Raw genomic sequence first — 18,937 nt, 5'->3', positions numbered from 1 at the left:
CAGTCTCCACCTGCCCAGCCCCACAGCCCTGCTTCTGGATCAGCCCACTCCATAGATACGGAAGATCAGTGTTTATTTTTAACAATTACATTGACGAATTATATTGTAGTCACTGCAAAAGCGATTTTCACAGGTTTTCCGATTGCTTCCATCTGAAAATTGTAAGTCATATTCAGCGCAGAGAAGTCTGCAAAATGAAAGGACTGTAGGTATTTCGGACCGAGCTGCCTGGAGCGCCGCAGCCTGCAAAGCCTCAGGCCCTGTTCCAAAGGAACCCGCAGCCAGCTCACAAAAACATGAAGGGGAAAATGCCGCTTCATGGAAGCCGACAGCCAAGCTCCTCTCAGCCCCTAATGAACCCCAGATTCCACCCGTAAAACACGCGTGGGCTGAGTAGTGAGGGGAGCGCGGGGACCACTGGCCACCCCCGGGTTGCCCTGACGCCACCAGGGGCCAGCCTCCGCAGCTGAGGGCAAGGCCTGACGAAACATGGAGGCTGGCAGGAGAGAGATGGGCCACAAATCCCCCTCCCCACAGCCCACCGCGCTGCGCTCCCCGCCGTGTGCGGAGAGAGACGGGGGCACAGTCGGCGGGGCGCGGGGGCCAGCCGTGCTGTCGCCATGGGCCACCTTGACCGCACCGTCCTCCCTTTCCCTTCACGGCCTCGCCCGGCCCCGTCACGCGCGCAACTGCGCGGGCCACGTGGGGCCCGGCAGAGCACGCACACCGCCCCGCCCCGCCCACCCGCTCGCCCCGCCCCGCCCACCCGCTCGCCCCGCCCGTCACCTCCCTCCCCGCCCGTCACCTCCCTCCCAGCCCCACCTCCGCTCTCCAGAAAGACAGACAGTGAAATCAACCAATCAAAGGCACTTCATTCCCCTCCCCTCCCCCACGCGGCCACCCCAATGCCTACGGTTGCTGTGTCATCCGGCGGCTGACATCGGGGGCGGCTGCCAGTTGGCTGCGGAGGCGCCGGCGTCCCGCCAATGGCCTAGTGAGCAGCACGACCGACATCTTCCCTGCCCAATAGTTGTTTCAGGGCGGGCATACCCGTGAAGGGAGGGGCGGGGCAAGTGGTAAATGTCGTTGGGGTCGGTAGGGAGTGTGGCGTTATTGCCGTTCCGCGGCGGGGGCACTTGGTGCCGCAGAGCGGCGACAACCGCGGCCGGATTCGGTATCACGTATGCCCGTCACAGTGCCCCGCCCTTGGGGCCGGCAAGTGAAGTAGGCACCCTGACGTAGCCTCCCCTCCCGCTTCGGCTGAGAAGGGCCCCAACGTCGCCGCGAAGAGGCCGCCAAGGAGAGCAGCTCGGTGGGCGGATCTTCGCGCCGCTACGGTGTAACGGGCACATCCCTTCTCCAATGGTGTCCGAGGGTGCGACCCTCAACCCAATCCGTACGGGGCAAGTAGGGGCGGGCGCGCTGGTGCCCCATTTAAGGCGCAAATCTCGCAGCCAACTGGCAGAAAGGAAGAAGGGGTGGGAGCTAGTGAGGGTTGCTAAGGGGGCAATTTTAACTGATGACAGTCAGCCAGTGCAGCCAATCAGTGAAGCTGTAGTGACTCGACAGCCCAATTAGACGCGTTGAGAGGCGGGTGTTCTGCTGTGATTGACGTGGGCCGTGGCTAATGGGCGGAGAGATCTCCGAGGCTCTTCCCAATAGGCAGCGTGTAGGGGCGGAAAGGTGAGCGGAGGGAGAAGACGAGCAAGAGGGGTGGCCAATCAGCATAGGGGTCGGCGGGGCGCCGTCCAATGGGCGGCGCGAGGGGCGGTGCGGGGGCGTGTCTCGGTGTGTTTGGGTTCGTGCTCCTCGGGGGAGGGAGACGGCGGCGAGGAAAGTTTTTTTTTTTTTTTTTTTTTTTTCGGTGGGGTTTTTTCGTAGCGGGGGGGGGCGTTTTTCGCAGCTTCTTCGCGTTTGTTTCCTGGCTTCGTGTTTCGCGGACGGGTGGAGCCGCCCCCGGCACTGAGAAGAAGGGGGCTCAGCGCACCGCGGCGGCGCCTCAGCGGTGAGTGCAGGACAGGCCCCCCCATCACCCCCCCTTCCCCAGGCGGAGGGCGGTCGGTCGGGCCGCGGGCCTCCCTCAGGGCCCTTCCCGCCTTCAGGACCCTCGCGCCACCGCTGAGGGGGCCTTTGGCGCCGGCCGCGCTCGCCCCCTCCCCCGTTCCCCAGCTGCGGTGCCTTGTGGGGGGGGAGGGGAGGAGGGGAGGAGGGGGGGCCGGGCCGGCGGGAGGGGCCCCGAGCGGCGGCTCAAGGGCGCTGCCCCAACGGCGCCGGGGCTGCTGCTGCTCCCCCCTCCTCCACCCCGGCAGCGCCTGTCCCGGGGCAGAGTCGGGCTTGCGCCGCCCCCTCCCCGCCGCCCGCCTCACGTGCGGCCGTCGCGCGCCGCGGCTGCGCCCCGCCGCCCCCGAGGGTCCCCCTGCCGCCCCCTCCGGTTTTCCCGACAGGGCCCCGGCGGGACGCGCGGGCCGCCCTGAGGCCGCTCCGCTGCCCGGCGCCGTGGCGCGCAGCGCCGTGCGCTCGGCTGGCTGCCGAGCCCGGGGAAGAGCCGCCGACTCGCCCAGGCCGGGCAAAATGTGCAACGGCGGAAAGACCCAGAGGAGCCTTTTTGTGGCTGGGGGGAAGAGTGCTTTTGTGTGGTGTGGGGACAGTCCTGTGGTTACGTTGATACCACTACAAACCGCACTGGATGTGTTGAACATGATGCTAGTTGAAATGTGTGTATGTGGGTGGGAGGGAGTGACCGTGCTCAGAGGTGTGTCCCAGGCGGAAAAAAAAAGTTTCCCCAGCTGTTTGTAGCAAAATGAGCGAATGTTTGTTTCTGGAGGCACTTCACTGGCAGTGGATAACGCTGCTTGTAGCATGGTATCTTGCAAGCTCAAATCCGCTTCGTGCACGTAGGAGTATCTGCTACAGGATATAACGGAGGCTTGTTGAATAAAACCAGGTTTCAACAAAGTCTTTTCCTAGCTAGACATGCTTACTACTGCAAACGATATGTCATTTTTCCATGTTTAACATTTCACTAACCTGAAGAATATCTGTTAAGATACCTCTCAACAAAGTTAACCAGTTTCTTTTTCTGTTCACAATCCATAATTATTTTTTTGTAATCGTTATTTGTTAGGTTTCAGTGTCACATTTTCATCCTCTAAAACTAGTAAATTTTCCTGACAAATAGCAAGTAGATCTTTGGGGGTTGTGTAGCTCTGTATTTGAAAGGTCTGTTCTACTTGACAGTATTACTGGGAAATGCCATCCAGATGATCTGGGGTTTAGTTTCTGCTACAAATGCTGTGGTGGTAATACCTTAGATTCGCAGGGTTGTTAAATATGTGCACAAATACAAACAGCTTTGTAGTTAGTTTGGCTAAGCTGAAGTTGCTCAACGATTCCCTCCTCTCCTGTGGTGACTCTGTAATGGTACAAATTCCTTGGAATATGTGTGCTGTTGAGAAGCTTGCTGTCATCAGCTGTGTTACCTGAGGTCCTGAATTTAAAGATAAAGTCAAGTTTTCCTACATGATCCACAGTTAGTGTAGGGACAGCCATGTAGATGTACCTCAGGGAGTGGTTTGTCAGGGTGACTCTTCTACCTGTGTTTAACTAAGCAGGAGGTAAAAGTATTCTTTTAATACTTTTAATAATTCTTTTAATAAAAAAATTCTGCAGCAAAGAAGTCACCCTTCAAAAAGTTGAGGCTGGGGAAGGGGGAATAGAGCCCAGAGTGGTAGTAAAACACAAAAAAATGTCTGTTAGCTTTTCTGCTGTGAAGTTCTGGGGGCACAAGGTGCAGGCACTTTTTTTTTTTTTTTTCATAGAAACTAGATGAGGTTATCATTACACTTTTTGCTTTCATCTTGGTTAGCTATATTGCATGTAAATGTTTTATGAATATACAATTTTATGTAAAACTATACATATGTAGAGCATTAGCTCAGAAGTTTCAGCGCAATTGCTAGAATTCAAATGGTTGTACTACTCTTGTGAACTTGGTTTCTGTTTTCTTATAATGTTCTTATCGGGATACTTAGTAAAGGGAATCACCGCAATCCTGTAGCGTGGAAGTACTGGGGGAAAAATATTTAATGTAATTATAAACCAGTCAGTGTCTCTTGATTATGAATTAGTGTGTTACTGCAATTTCTGTATAGCTGCAAATTTAGCTGGAAATCTGAGCTTTCCTTTAAATAATAAGCTCAAATATTGGGAAATAAAAATCTTGAAACTGAATAAAAGAAAAAACCAACCCAAACAAACTTCATCTACCAGAGATTGTGTGACTGAGTAGTCCAGTGAAACATTTGGGTAGAATGTATGTCATGCCTCTGTTTGGTGGTGAGTGTTTGATCATTAAAACATGATGTTTGAGGATGACTTGAGGAGGAGAGAACTTCAGGAGAGAGTTTTGCATACTTCTGAGGTAGTGTATTTTACCTTAGATCTGTCTTCTGTTGTAGGAAGTAGGAAATTAGAAATAAATTAGTTTTGCAGAACTAATGTATAATATACATCATATATAGAGATAGCTGCATCTGTAACAGTGGCATGAATAGCTGCATCCAGAATGGTGGAAAGAATTGGAGGACTGCTATAGAATAAGATATTTGAAAATATGTTCGAATGGGGTTTGTTCTTTTTGAATTCTTGAGTGAGGTTTTTTGTTGGGGTATTTCCTCCAGTAAAGCTGGTGTATTTCTGCTTGCAGAAGAGACTGGATTTACAATTAAGCAGTAGGAACTGGAGATCATAGAATAAATCTGAGGAGCTTAGTTATTGACTTGAATGAGTTTATTAATAGTTTGCTTAATGGTTCAGTTACTTTATTCTCCATTTTCTGCAGAATGATTGGATGCAGAGTCTCTTGTTCGTGTCATTTATTGCCATTATCGTGTTTATTTTCTCAGAATGTCTTTTTATACGTAGATAGTGTTTGGTTTGTGCAATAATAGTAATAGCGATTAACAGTTATTTTCCAGCTTCTTTGTGATGGCTTTCCTCAGTAATTGCTCTGTAGTGCTGCTATTAGATTCACAGGTTCTGTCTATACTGAAGATTTACAAATTCTGTGATACTTCTACTTACAGTGTACCTTACAGCTTGTAGCTATTCAACTTTTTATTACTCGATTTTATTTTTCACTCAGCCAGTTTTTTTGTGTATAATTTCTGGATTAGTAAATGCATCATTATGAAGAACTGGCATTGTTTGTTTTTAAGTTAAGTTTTCTGTCACCTCAGTGCTTATAAAATGTGTTTGCCTGATTTATCTCTGGAATTGCTTTTAAAGATCTATTTGTTGCAATTTCAGAAATTTTACTGGTGGAACATTATATTAGCTTGGGGAGACAATAGCAAGACGTCAGTTTTCAGTTCTAATAGTAAGAATTTAGCACACAGATTTTGAGCAAACACTTAGTTTGCTCAAATTGTTTGACCAGATGTGGTAGAGTAAGACATGGATCCTTGCTGATAGTCTTCCTTAGCTTAACATTTACTGTCTTTCTCCCTTTTCAGATATATTATATATGTGAAGTTTACTTGTTCTTTCAGCAAACTGTGTGGAATAGGGACTGAAGAAATTTGGTTTGATTTCCTGTGAATCTAAACTAAACTTTCTGCTACTGTCTGCTAATAAAAATAGGGGCACTTTTAAGTAGTTGGTCCAGCTGTCACTGTCAGACAACTAGTTGCCTGTTGGTATTTCTGCTTGTGAGGTGACTAGGGTAATAGTAATCGAGATAATTCTGATTGCTGTTCCCTGTAACTTTCAGTGGATAGTAAAACTCTTATGCTTCCTTACATTTCTCTGCTTTACTGTTCATACCCTCTTTGTGTTGCACTTTTTTTTTTTCTCTCTAGAGAAGTAAGCATGCTTTGCTGCAAAGATGTGGTGTTTTTATTTTTTCTCCTTTAGAGCAATAGGCAGTGAGTACATTAAGTAATTTTTCCCTTTGCCTTCTTATAGCAGTAAGATGGAGAGGTTGGTTTTGCACTTATGGTTTGCATCATGTTGTAGGGGAATGTTCTGAGGTTTTTAAGTTCTCATCAGTGTAAGGGTTGTGGTTGGAGTTTGGATGTTCTCCGTGTTTACCATGTAGTGAGCTATGGAGATGACCTTTTCCAGTTTCAGCTAGTCAGTACGGATTGCATTTCTGGGCCTTGCCAGCTTTAGTAGTTCTGAAATCGGATATCTTGCATGTATTTCCTGACTTAATGTCTGTGGATTAGAAAAAAACACAATAGTTTCTCTGTGAAAAAATCTGGGAAGAAAACTGATGTTCTGAGACTTCCACTGTTTAAAAACTTTATCTGTTTAAAAGGGTAAAATGATCTGAAAGTAGCTCTTACCCAGTTTAGCTTTTAGGCCTGTGGAGAAATGGCAGGTACTATAAGGCAGCAGTCACACTGCACGCTATATAGGACAGCGGTCAGAGTTAAGTGTGTAAAGTATAAACTGGTAGTCAATATAGTTTGACCCCGTTGGGCAGAAGATTGAAGGCTGAAAAGCTAATTAGCGGATAAAAGGATAAGAAACAAAGTTGCAAAACAAATAGTTGATAATTTTAGATAGCTTGACAGAAGGTTAGGCAAAAGGTGATAAGCTAACACTGTATAAATGAGCAGTGAAGTAGAAGTCATTAATGTTTTTACATGAACTTAATTTTTATGATTTCCTCATCGCTCTTGACAGCATTAAAAAAATACTATAGTGAACAACAGCCTGACAAAGGGTTTTTTAGTAGTGTATTCATTTTTTTCAGTAGTGAAGTTTGTTCTGTATTAGCAGAAATTTATTTGATGCTATTTGATTTGCTAGTGGTCTACAAAGAACATAGTTTTTATAAATACTGTTAACTTTATTTTCAGTTTAGAGACTTTTAGATTCTAGCCTCTATTTTGCTAGTTGAAAATGCTTCTTCCTGTTCCTCTGATCATCCTGTATCCTAGGGTTGCAGGGTTTTTTTCCACTTGAGTCTTTTTTTTTTTTTTCTTACAGCAAACATTGGTCATGCGTTGCAGTTCTCCACTGTTTTGTGTGGCAGAAGTAGACTTTTGAGAAAGTTTCACAAGTTAAATTGAAAGTATGATTTTAAATCAAGAAACTAAATGTTTGAAATGCTGTATGCCGGCATTCTTGTTTTAAGACTATAGTCTATTAAGTCTGCACATGATCAGAGTTGAGAAACATCTGGGCTGCTCTAAGGCAGTCATTACTGACTTTCCTGGCCCTGTGACCTCTGCAAAAATCTCATGGCTCTTACACACATGGTAGGAATGGGGTTCACCTCTAGGAGATAAAGTAACTCTCCAGGGCCTTGTCAGTCTACTAAACATGCTTTGGCCCTAAGGTGATCCACCAATGTTAACGGGAGTAGGCCCTCTTGTCTTACTGCTTCTTGCAGCCAAGAGATATAAATTACCCAGGTACCTTGTGTCAGCACAGTCTAGTTATAAACTTGGATGTCTTAGGAGCTGTGTGTGGCTGAAGACACACAGGTTGTCCAGCTCTTAGCTTGTATGTATGAAGACCTTTTACTTCTCTCCTGGGATCTATGTTGGATCTTTAGAAAAAGTCTGGTAAGTCTTTCCGGAGACATTTGAAATGCCATGGAGTGTGCTTTATTTTCTCATTACAGCTGACAGTAGAATCTGCTTTTTATACAGCAGTACCATAACTTTGTGATTTAAAAGTTTTTCCAGAAGTTAGATTTTTGTAGAAGCTTTAATCGCCTATACGTACTTTCTTTACTAATACAGTGCAGTGCTACTTCAAATGTCTGAGGATTCTGTTGCTTGCACACTGTGACTTAAGAAACCAAAAATTAATATTAGTGGATGCAACTAGTTTGAGGAGCAATGTCTTTAATATAAAACCTAGAGAAAGTATTAATATCAGTTTTTGATGAAAAAAAAATTTGCCCCCATGATAGAGGAAGAGAATGTGTCCCCTTACCCCAGCTTCCTACAGATTCAGAAATATTCTTCTCTGCTAAATGGATTATGATCCATCCTTGACTTGAAGTGGCTGAAAATAACTCTCAGAAGGCCATAATACATGTTGCATGAAATAGTTGCTTTACAACATTGTCAGCTACTTTTGTGGGTTTTAATATTCTTCTTTGTGACCCCCTCTAGAATTCTTACATGTTGAGATTTTTCCCAGATGTGATTGTGTGATTATAATGATATTCTTATATTGCTGTAAACATAGCAATTTAACTCTGTGCTGGGCACATGCTTTTTCTGAAATTCTTGTTTAGGTTTTTTTGTTTTGTTTAAGTTCAGCTTAAACTGCTTCTAAGTAAGAAGCTAAAAAAAGAGCACTTTGGCACAAATGGGTGTCCGCACAGGAAGTTTTACTATTACAGCCATTGTAATTTAAATTCATATCCTTCCGTATTAAATTGGGCTCTGAGAAGAATTTGTTTCAAATTAGCTTTCTAACTTGCTCTGTTTGTCAAACAGCTAAGCTTCTGCCTTGTCAGATTTTATTTGCATTGTACCGATTGTCTATTTTTGCAATTGGAGATGCAGATGAGTATTTGAGAACAGGAATGAAAAAATATTGAGCCACAGTACTTGTATGGAACTGTTCATCAAAATACAGACCATTTTTCATTGGCATTGAAAAAAATAAGTCAATATTTCATATTTTTGAAAACTTTCTCACATTGGGAGTTTTTAAAGATGGATACTGTCTTAATACTAAATTCCTCTAACCCTTACATTGTCTTTTTTTGTGGTGATTTTATACAGGCACAGCTCATGTATTTCCTATAGCCCTTCAAAACAAAGTGAGATATTAAAGCTTAAATAAAGGTGGTTTTTTTTTAAATATAGCTGTGCTTTTTGCTTGGATAAATGCTCGTGTGCTTCAGGATCTGCTCATTCACTTTCAGTGGCTGGTGTGGTGACAGCATGAAGAACGTGCACATTCCAGTGTTTCTATTCTATTTAATAAAAGGTTAGGAGAACATTACCTGTGTTTCTGATGGCATTGACTTTGCTGAATGATACTTGAAAGGGGGAGAAACGTGGGATTTTTACTGCACAGATAGGTGTTTTCACTCACTTTTAAAACTATGTAGTTACAGTAAGTTGGTTGTCAATAACTTCCTTTGCTTGGCCTTTTTAATTGTTTGAGTGCACTGAGAAGCAACCAAAACTGGCCGATAATCTTCTCTTTTGTTGGAAGTTAACTCCTCTGGTTCTTCCATATTCAAAAACCATCTTTCTTTTCCCTGTCCTTGGCAATTCATTTATTGCAGAAAATAGATTCAAGTTGAGAAAGGCTTCCTGTTGGTTGGAAAGTAAATTAGTTTGTGGAGAAGTGTCTCAGGGTGTTACAAAAATCGTAACCAGGAAAACTCTCCAAACCAAATGATAGTTTAGAAACCCGACATTGATTTATTGCAGTGCTGGCTGCATGGGGGATCTTTCCTGCTAACATGCACACCAAGTTACTCGAGGGTAAACATTATGTACGGTAGAGTACTTGCATATGCATAGCACATTACATATTTATTTTCATTTATGCACAGGATTGGTTAGATGTTTCTGGCTTCTAATGCAAATCAGCATGCATCCTCAGACAGCACTGCTGAAGTTTTTTACCCACTATGAGTGCTCCCGAAGCGGGGGTTTGCCCTCTTTTAGGGGGAGGGGGGCGCTATTTGAGTTGCAGATCATGATCTCCCACTACCACAATTACCTTTGTCATACTTCCAACTAATTTTCTGAGTATTGCAGCACCTTATCAGCTTACCTTCTCTCTTTCTGTATAATTAATGGTGTTCTTATTGTTATCTGTTCTTTGTTTCCAATGATTTGCTCCCTTGATTAGAAGTCCTTTCATTCATGAGTTTTGAGAATTTGGTATGGTGGGTACTTGAGAGGGTAAGTCATTTAACAACTTCAGAGGTTGGGTCAGCTTGACCTAAAGTTGTGCGTGTTCCTGTTTTAACTAAGTCAGAGTTTGGTAATTCTGAAATTTAGGAGATGTTCACCCTTTGGGACTTGTATATATTCATATATCACATAAGTCTTGCGCTCTCCGAACTACTCTTTAATTGCAGCAATACAGCACTTCACGATACAGTATAACATAACATGGAAGCATACAAATATAGCAATCATGAGTACAATAATTACAATTAACTTTTTAATCCATAGGTGTAAGTTAGGTAACTGGGATGTTAGTCAGTCCAAACTTCCTGAAATCCACAAGAGGTACCATCTTTCTGGATCTCATGCAACATTTTCGTATGTTTCCAAATCTGTTTTATGTCGGTAGAAATTCTCCGACTTCCGTCCACATTCTCACAACAACTAGTATTAACAATAGTACAAACTCTGCCCTGGGATGCCAACATCGTATCTAATGCCATTCTATTTTGCATAGCTATATGAGCTATTTCTGAAATTTCTTCCTGCAAAGCCTTTGTGACGTTTGTAATGTCGCTGGCTATCCTCTCATTGCTTTTTCCAATTCAGCAATCCCCAAACAAGGAATAATGCACCTAGCAAAAGAGTGAAATCCAATGGGTTTTCCTATAAGGGGGGGGGGGGGGGGGGTGGGTGTTTGACTTGCCTATAGCTCCGCAGGTAAGTTATTAACAACAGATTATTATCCAATTTCTCAGCTGTAGTTATATTGGGGGGAAAATCTCTCCCAATGTACAAATGCCTGACCGTCTTGGTGGTAAAGCTTTTTGTGCTACACTGCCATATATCCAATACCACCCAGTCCCCAACAGAACGTTCCAGTACTTAGTCATAGTTAATTCTGACGGATTTGTCAGCTGCGTTGACCAATCACAATGTGGGTAGTGCCCCACAAATAACCTGAGCTCTATTTGTGTGTCTTGGTTTTATTTATACACCTTACGTCAGGCAGGTGTGGATTCAGTATTTGTCCAAGTTTGGAGGTCAGTCTTGTTCCAGTTAGTGTATTTTTGGTCTTACCTGCAAGCTATTCCAATTAGTCCTGAATGGAATAGCAATACTAACTAGAGGAATTCCTTTATGAGTGTTTTCAGGGAAATGGGTACATACTCAATACTGTGTCTTATTAATAACCTTCATTGATCTTTCCACAATTTTCAAATAAGTATGCTGTGTCCGTGAGTTCTCCTATACCACATAACAGGCAAAATTCTGTACATTGGTAAAACATGTTTAAACAAGTATCTACAAAGAAATAGTGTTAACAAACTCAAATCTCCCTGTATACAATCCAAATTTATATAGTGTCTTATTTTAGTTAACTTTCATGCTGCCTGGCAGTATTGCAAGAGACCCAACCTAGAACTTCATTACTCTCAAGTTAGTTTCAAGTGTTAAGGTCCTTGCTTGACAGTCCACTCTGGCAAAGTAGTTGGCTTAAACCTGCTGTGATGAATCCCTCCATGGATACCTTCAAGCCTGACAGCAGTGTAGGTAATAAGTAATATCTGGAAAGGTCCTTTCTAATTCTCTTTCAATGATTCATGTAACCACGTTCTCAGATACACTTATCTCTGAGTCAGGAAGGATGCACCAGCATGTCCAATGGTACAGGTGTATAGGTATATTCAACAGAGAACAATGAGGAAAGAGTCTTCCCCAAAGACAGTATATTCAGTTAGCTCCCAATCATCAGAAATATTAATTTGGTCTTCCTTTCCTGTTCAATGTACAGCATACAGTCTTCCATAGAATACTTCAGATGGGCTCACCTTTTCCTAACTTCTGGGGTGATTCTGATTCTCATTAAAGCAATAGGTGAAACATCTATCCATTTTAAATTAGTTTCTTGACATAATTTAGCCAATTCTTTCTTTAAAGACCTATTAATCCTATTTACTTTCCCACTAGACTGGGGTCTCCAAGGTGTATGTAAATCCTATTTTATTCCTGAAAGGGCAGAAACTGTCTATTACTTCTGCTATAAAGTGTGAGTCTCTGTTTGATGAACTTCCACTTGGAACTCCAAATCTTGGTATAATCTCATTTAATAGTTTGTTACCTAGAGCTGCTTTGGTTTGGCATGAAAAGCTTCAGGCCATCATGAAAAGGTATTTACCAATACCAAAAGATATTTATAATTACTGCATTTTGGTAATTCAGAAAAATCCATCTGCCAATATTACCCCAGAATATTCCCTTTTCTTTACCTTTCCAGGTGGAGGTCTTAATTCCACTTCAGGATTATTTTACAACATATTAAATGTTGGTTTACTATTTCATCAGCATAGCTTTGCATGTTTGGACCTATTGCATATCTTGTAACACTTGCAATTATAACATCTGCTTCCATATGAGTTTCTTTATGTGTCTGCTGTAGCAACTTCCACGTTATGGAAGCTGTTACTAAACACTGTCCAGTAGATGCTACCCACCACCCATCTGAAGTCCTTATATGTTTTAGCATCTTAGCCAATTCATTCTCCTTTTCATTGTATTTGGGCGGTTCAGTTCTCACTAGGTTTTGAGGAATCAAGGTTCTCATTATTGTTTTGTTGGCTGCCCTCTTTGCTATTTCATCCACCTTACAATCAATTCCCTTGTATGACCTCAGTATGTCCAGGTTGGTGAGCCTTAAAATGAATTACAGCCAACTTCTTGGGTTTTTGAACAGCTTCTAGTAATTTCAGTGTTTCTGATCCATGCTTAATAGGTGACCTTTGTGGGGTTAAAAGTTCTTTCTTCTCATACTGCCCCATGTGCATGTATCACTCTGAAGGCATATTTAGAAAGTATATGTATATTTGCTTATTTATCCTGTGACAATGTCAAAGCTCTAGTCAAGGCAGTTAATTCAGCTTTTTATGCTGAAGTATTTGATGACAAGGGTTATGATTCAATCACACCCTCAAAAGTTACCACTGCATATCCAGATGGTCATTCTCCCTTCAGCATAAAGAGTCCACTCCAGATTTTCCAGTCAAACATCCTTCAAATCTGGCCCGCTGGAAAAGACTTGTTCAGTAGTTAATATACAGTTATGCTGTAGGTTTGTATCATCAGGTACCAGCAACAAAGTACCAGGATTCAAAGAGGTTGTTACTTTTAAATTTACATCGTCCAGTTCCAATAATATTGCTTGATGTTGCATCATTCTACTAGGCAATAATAGTGGTGTCCTTGTTCCAGCACTGAGGTCACAGTATGTGGGTACAAGTCTAAGTCTCTAATCCAGGTTTTTCTTCCGTTTTCATAGGATATTGTTCCAGTCATCCCCCCCCCCCCCTTGTTTTTCTTATCGGTTTGGAGTTCTGTTTTAATTCTGCCTTTATTGGTGTGGTGTTAGCTTTCCCTGGTACTTCAGTAGCCTATATCAACAGAAATACAGCATCCAGGATTTTTTAGAAGATTTCGGGTTCACTTCATTGTTCCTGTTGCTGTAGATACATTTGCACCTTCCAGATGTTTTTCCCGTGGGATATACAACTGAATGGAAATCTCAAAAAAAAGTTACTTGAGCCTGTAGTTTACTAAGTAAATCTGGACCTAAGAGAGGTGTAGGGTATTCCAGCATATACAAGGACTGATGTATTAAAGATTTACTTTCAATTTGATATACCATTGGTTTCAAAAATTTTTTATTCTTTAATTCTCTCTTTTCAGTAACCCCAACAACTGGCGTATTAAATTTACTGAGAAGCCCCTACAACTAGTTACAATGGAATAAGTTGCTCCTATATCTATTCAAGAAGTCTACGGTTTCATTTCCCAGCTTCATTGGCAGCAGGGGATCCTGCTAGGGATGCCTCTAAATTCACCCCCAGTCTCTGTCAATTGGAATCTTTGTACCAATCGTAAGCAGGTCTGTCTCTGGAAGAGATGCAGACAGGGTATCCAGTTAGCTGATTGTTTCTTTGGACATTCGTTTTTCCAGTGTCCTTTTTCTTTGCACTGATCTTTCCTCAAAGGGTTTCTATTCCTTGTATTTCCTCCATTCTTTGCCCTCTTCCATGCCCTCATCCTTTCAGGAAACCTCTTCTCCATCTCAGGATGGAGCTTGGGCTGGGGTAAATGTGGTTGCTGAAATTTGTTTGTTTCTTGTTTACTTTCTCTTTCATTTTTTGCCCTCTTTCCAATTCCTTTCTGTTGTTATAAATCTTACAAGTAATTTCTGTCAACTGAGATTGACATTCCAGACATACCACCTACTTTTTGCAACTTTCTTATATCTGCAGCACAAAGTAGTAAAAGTAATTGATTCTGTAATTCTCTTCCCTAGCTTTTTCTAGCACCGTTCTTTTTCCTTAGGCAAAAATCTCTCCCTATTACAAACAACACTATCCTGAAACTATCAATTGCACATCCCCTTCTTCATTCTTCATTTTCAAACACCTTTTCCCAATACTGCAAGCAGAACAGCACAGAGGCAATTTCTTTTTATCCTCCATCATCATTGACACATTAGAATAAAATATAATAAATTTATATTTCTTTCTTGTTTCATGATAACTTCTCAAGGCAAAAAAATAAAATCCACAAATGGGACTTCTTTTTCCTGTGCATCTACAAAACAATATTAATTTCAATACTGTATTATAATTTATACTTCTGTTCTTATGCCATTTATCCTGCTCATCAAAGGTATACAAGGGCCACCAGTGATTATGCTATTCTACTAATTTTTTTCTGAAGGAGGGGGTCACCCCCCAAACTTGTTCCAGTATCTTAATACACAGCCCAATGGAGAACTCTTAAGAACGGCCCCCCCCAGTAGAATGTCCAGTTCCCATGTTACAAAGTTTTCAATATCACAAATACCCAATACTTAAACAAAATCTGACAGAAAAATCTGGCAAACAGAGTCCAAGAGAGACAAAATCCAGTAAACAATGTCCAACAAAGTTTCAGATTACTGATACACAAGATGGCAAACAATATCCCATCCAAATTTCAAATTACTAGTACCCAAAATCCAGCAGATAGCATCCAACAAAGGTTCAAATTCCCAATACCCAAAATTTGGACTCCAGGCATCCCTGTAATAGAGTAAGGATTTACACAGTTGTGCATTACATATATCTTGGTGGGACTCTAAGCCACCATGCCAATACTTGACAATGTGTATAATCATTTGCATATTCCTGTGGGACTCTAACCCACTCTCCAATATGACTTACCTGTAAGCAACCTGAGTATTTATGACTAATGTTTATTTCCCAGAGAGCTGTTGTGGAAACTCACCTGGCCAGGGAATCAGAGAGCCCTCCTGGTAATTCTGAAGTTTAGGCAACAAGGGGAAAAATGGTAGAAGTCCCATTGTATCAAATGTTTTTAATACTGGCCAGTAAGACATGGAAAACACTTCTGACAGCATAAGGTGCTGGTGGCCTCAGGGCAATAATACACTGACATAATTGGTCTGTTCTGTCTCCATCTCTAACCCTGTGCTTACCCAATGCTGGATAATGTTACTTTCACCAGTTCAGGTAACTAGATAAGCTGGTACTGCTTTATGTACGAAAACTGTATATTAGCTTAAATTGCCCCCACTTCAGCTGGGTATGTAAACAGACTAAAAGTAACTTTAATTTTACAGAGTTTTAACTCAAAAAAACACCCTAATAATTTTTATTACTACAGTTTCAGGCTGAATGAAGGATGAGCAAAACCTAACATACAAAGGTGAAAAACTTTCAAACCTAGGAGCAAATGTAAAGAGTTAGGTTTTTAGATATGGTGGGAGACCTTGACTATGAAAATCAGTTGTTATGTATTGCAAGTAGGTAGCCTGAATGTAGGCTTGTATATTTTTGGTGGAAATAGTAAAGATTAGTTACCTATCTTTTAAATGACACTTTTAGACAGATTGGATTTGAATGTTGAAGAACTGTTTTGTGCCAAACCAAAAGATGAAAATTTGGGGTCCTGGCCTCACATACACTTACTTTAGCAGGTCCAAAATTCTTCTTGCAAGTGGTTCCACATTCAGTAGTTCCTACTGAACGTGTTTATCAGAGATTGCAGTGTTGAAGACTAGGATTGTATCGCTAATATCGTTATTTTTAAGAATTTAAAAACAAAATTAAAGTTAAAAATGAGCGTATTGTCTCATTTCTTTGAAGAATGTTAAGAAAAACATTGTTGAATATAGAGCAACTGTTGAGAATTAGCTTCCTATTCCTTTCTTAGGTGCCTAAATAGCTGAAAAGTAAAACTCAGATGGATGTCATGCTATAAATATTGATGAAGCTGAACTTGGCAGCTGGTTATGTTGAAAGTTGGTGTCTGCAATTATAGTTTAGAATTATTTGCTTAACAACTCAGTATTTGTGTTCTTTGACAATAATAGTGTTAAGGTCTTGGACTTTCTGCCTATATAATCATGTTAGTAGGAAGTCAGAATGTCTTTGTATAGAACAAATCCTCGGTTATTAATGATTAGAAATGTGATAAATACGGAACATTCATTTGGAAAATTCTGGGGTGTAAATTAGCAGGGTGAAGTAAAAAATAAAAGCAAATTGTAGTTTAAGCATCGTTCTTCGATCATCCTGGTCCCCCTCCTGGCTCTGTCTTGGCTCAGCCTAGCTGTAAACATCTCCCCAAAGCAGGGTTACAGATTGTTGTGCTGTGGTCTAGAGCTGCTCTATGTACAGCATTGTGTGTGCATCTGCATGTCAGACCTGCAGTTGGAGTTAGCACCAATACAGCCACAGCCTCGCTGGTGTGTATTTCCTAACAACATAGCTCTTACTGTAAACGGTAATGAAACAGAAGGATAGTTTAACAGCGGAAACTTTGGTACTCTTCTACAGGAAGTTAATAAGAACTGAAGAGTTTGAAAGGTGCAGTATCTTCCGCTCCTGTGTTGCATTTGAACGATTTTTAGTAGTGCTGCCTTTAACTCTTGTAACTGCTGAAGTTGCCATTTAAACGTGTCAGTGGATGTCACCCCCTCCCCCTTCTCTGTGCACATGCCTACTTACTATCTTACCAGTTTTAATTTAATTACTACTGCTGGTTTTGATAAATGTGCTGTTACATAGGACTTGGTGACTGTTACTTGTGGCTCAAAAGGAAACCTTCAATCCTGAGTTGTCTTTCACGGTATGAACAATCGCATGGGATGTTTCTGTTGGTATTATCAGCACTAAAGAAGTTATTTATAGCATTCAGGTTTAAAGTTGAGCTGTTGGGAGTTAGGCTTCTTTCTCATCGTAACATTTTGGTTAAGATGGAGAAAGACATTTAAAGTCTCTGGTCCAGTATAACATCCCCTCTCCCATTCACCTTTCTTCCAGGAAACTCAGGTCCTCTGTATTCTGAAGACTTTCTGTCATTTTGCAAATGTCCTGAAATAAGGCTTGAAAGCATTGTACTGATTTTGCTTCTGCAGTGCTGAACTGCTGGGAATGCTAGTATACATGCATGGATTACTGGCACTTTTGAGTGTGTTGACTGCATCCCCACTTTTGCCACCAGGGCATCATTAAATTGCACGATAGTTATAATACTTATGGTAATGACTGCTTGTTATTAGGATTCCGAGTATTGCTACCATTATTATGTTGAAGCTTTATTAACTGTGTGAAGTAGTTCTTTTTTGTGACTGAAAAGCATTAGTTTGCAAGACTTAAGAGAACAGAAGATGAAGAGTTGAAAATAATGAGGTTTTTTTGTAGTGATAGTTTCTTTCCGATTTTGCTAAACAATTTCTTTCATTGTGTTGGCTGGATAAAACTCTGATATAGAGTGGAAAAAATAGCCAGTATTCTCAACTCACCGTTACTTATTCCCAGATGCTCCAGTCTTCACCAAAACTCTTGCTATGCATGCTGTCAAGATGACATTGTTGGTCAGTTTTCCCAACAACCTCAGTTTTGATAGTTTCCATAAACACTGTGGTAGAGTGTTGAAGGAGAAAAAGTAGAAATAGTTTTGAGGACATTCATTACATACATATATGTGTACATGCATATAAATGTGTGTATATGTACATGCTTCAGGCACCCTGAAAAGATAATGGGACAAAGCTCAACAGACTTCGGAAAACTTAATCAGTTGGCAGCCTTGGGCTGATTATAGTTGGGATGGAACCTTGATTACAGTTGAGAAGTAATGTGTATTGTATGATAGGCTGCTGAGGGGAAGTAGGGAGAAATACCTCTTATGTTCACTGTAACCTTTAACAGATTCTTATGCAAAATCAGTATGAGCAGGAAACAAGTGAATTTTTATGCTGCTTTGTGCAGTAAAAAGTGGCAACAGGTTGTAAGCAAATCATTTTTAAAAATACACTTTTCAAATTTTTTTTCCTTTAGTGGGAGGAGAATCATTTAGCACTTTGAGTGTTGTTTATGTAGATGTTTTGGAACATTGGGAAGGTGGCAATGCGATGTTCTGTCTTCAGCTCATGTTTCAAGGCTGTCTTCAGATTGAAGAGCTAGAAACAGGTTCTTCTAAATAGAAAGTCTGACTTGGGACCAGTTTTGTGCAGTCCAGGGCTGCCTTTCCTTAGTCAGCTTTTGAAAGTGATGATCTGGTAGCCAGTTGATCAAGAATATTTTTTTTGCTTTCCAAAGATTATATAGACACAAGTTAAGAAATATTACTCATTTGCTCAGGAAAAGTCCCATAGATGTTATTTGAGAAGTATCCTTCTGCACTTGTTTCTCATGTCCTCCTTAACATTGAATGAAAAGGGAAGATGTTCTTTAACAAAAAAAACCCCAAACAACAAACTCACTGATGATTGAATTTTCTTGAGCAGATCATGTTGTGTAATTGTCCATTTAGCAATAACACCCCCCCATCTTTGTGAGTGTTCTGATTTATGAACGTGATTTACTAATTTATATTTGGGCTGTTGATGTGAAAGGATTTAAGTGCTGTGAATTGGAGCTTGTCTTCTGTACACAGAGGTTAATGACATAACTTCTGTATAGTCCTTCTATTCTAATGTTCCCATGGAAGGGGAGAGCAGACTAGTGTGT

The 18,937-nt window shown here is 41.5% G+C and overlaps 1 protein-coding gene and 1 long non-coding RNA gene across 11 annotated transcripts in view; one reads left to right on the top strand and one right to left on the bottom strand.

The window, feature by feature from the left end:
* Positions 1–56: 56 nt before the first annotated feature.
* LOC129784815 (uncharacterized) lies at positions 57–1,772 on the bottom strand. Its single transcript, XR_008747920.1, has 2 exons — positions 914–1,772; positions 57–187 (listed from the first exon to the last, which is right to left on the bottom strand). It is a non-coding gene; the product is annotated as an uncharacterized LOC129784815 (long non-coding RNA).
* A 111-nt stretch (positions 1,773–1,883) lies between these two features.
* TNRC6B (trinucleotide repeat containing adaptor 6B) overlaps positions 1,884–18,937 on the top strand; it is a 153,370-nt gene continuing 136,316 nt past the window's right edge. For 8 of the 10 annotated variants that reach the window (XM_055809127.1, XM_055809145.1, XM_055809146.1 and 5 more), the window contains exon 1: positions 1,884–2,005. The gene's annotated coding sequence lies outside the window, so the exon portion shown is untranslated. The remainder of the gene's footprint in view (positions 2,006–18,937) is intronic. The other 2 variants (XM_055809130.1, XM_055809129.1) reach the window with 1 other exon arrangement.

The sequence above is a fragment of the Falco peregrinus genome, chromosome 6 (genome assembly GCF_023634155.1).
Source record: "Falco peregrinus isolate bFalPer1 chromosome 6, bFalPer1.pri, whole genome shotgun sequence".
Taxonomy (NCBI): domain Eukaryota; kingdom Metazoa; phylum Chordata; class Aves; order Falconiformes; family Falconidae; genus Falco; species Falco peregrinus.
This window is presented reverse-complemented; position numbering and strand designations above follow the sequence as displayed.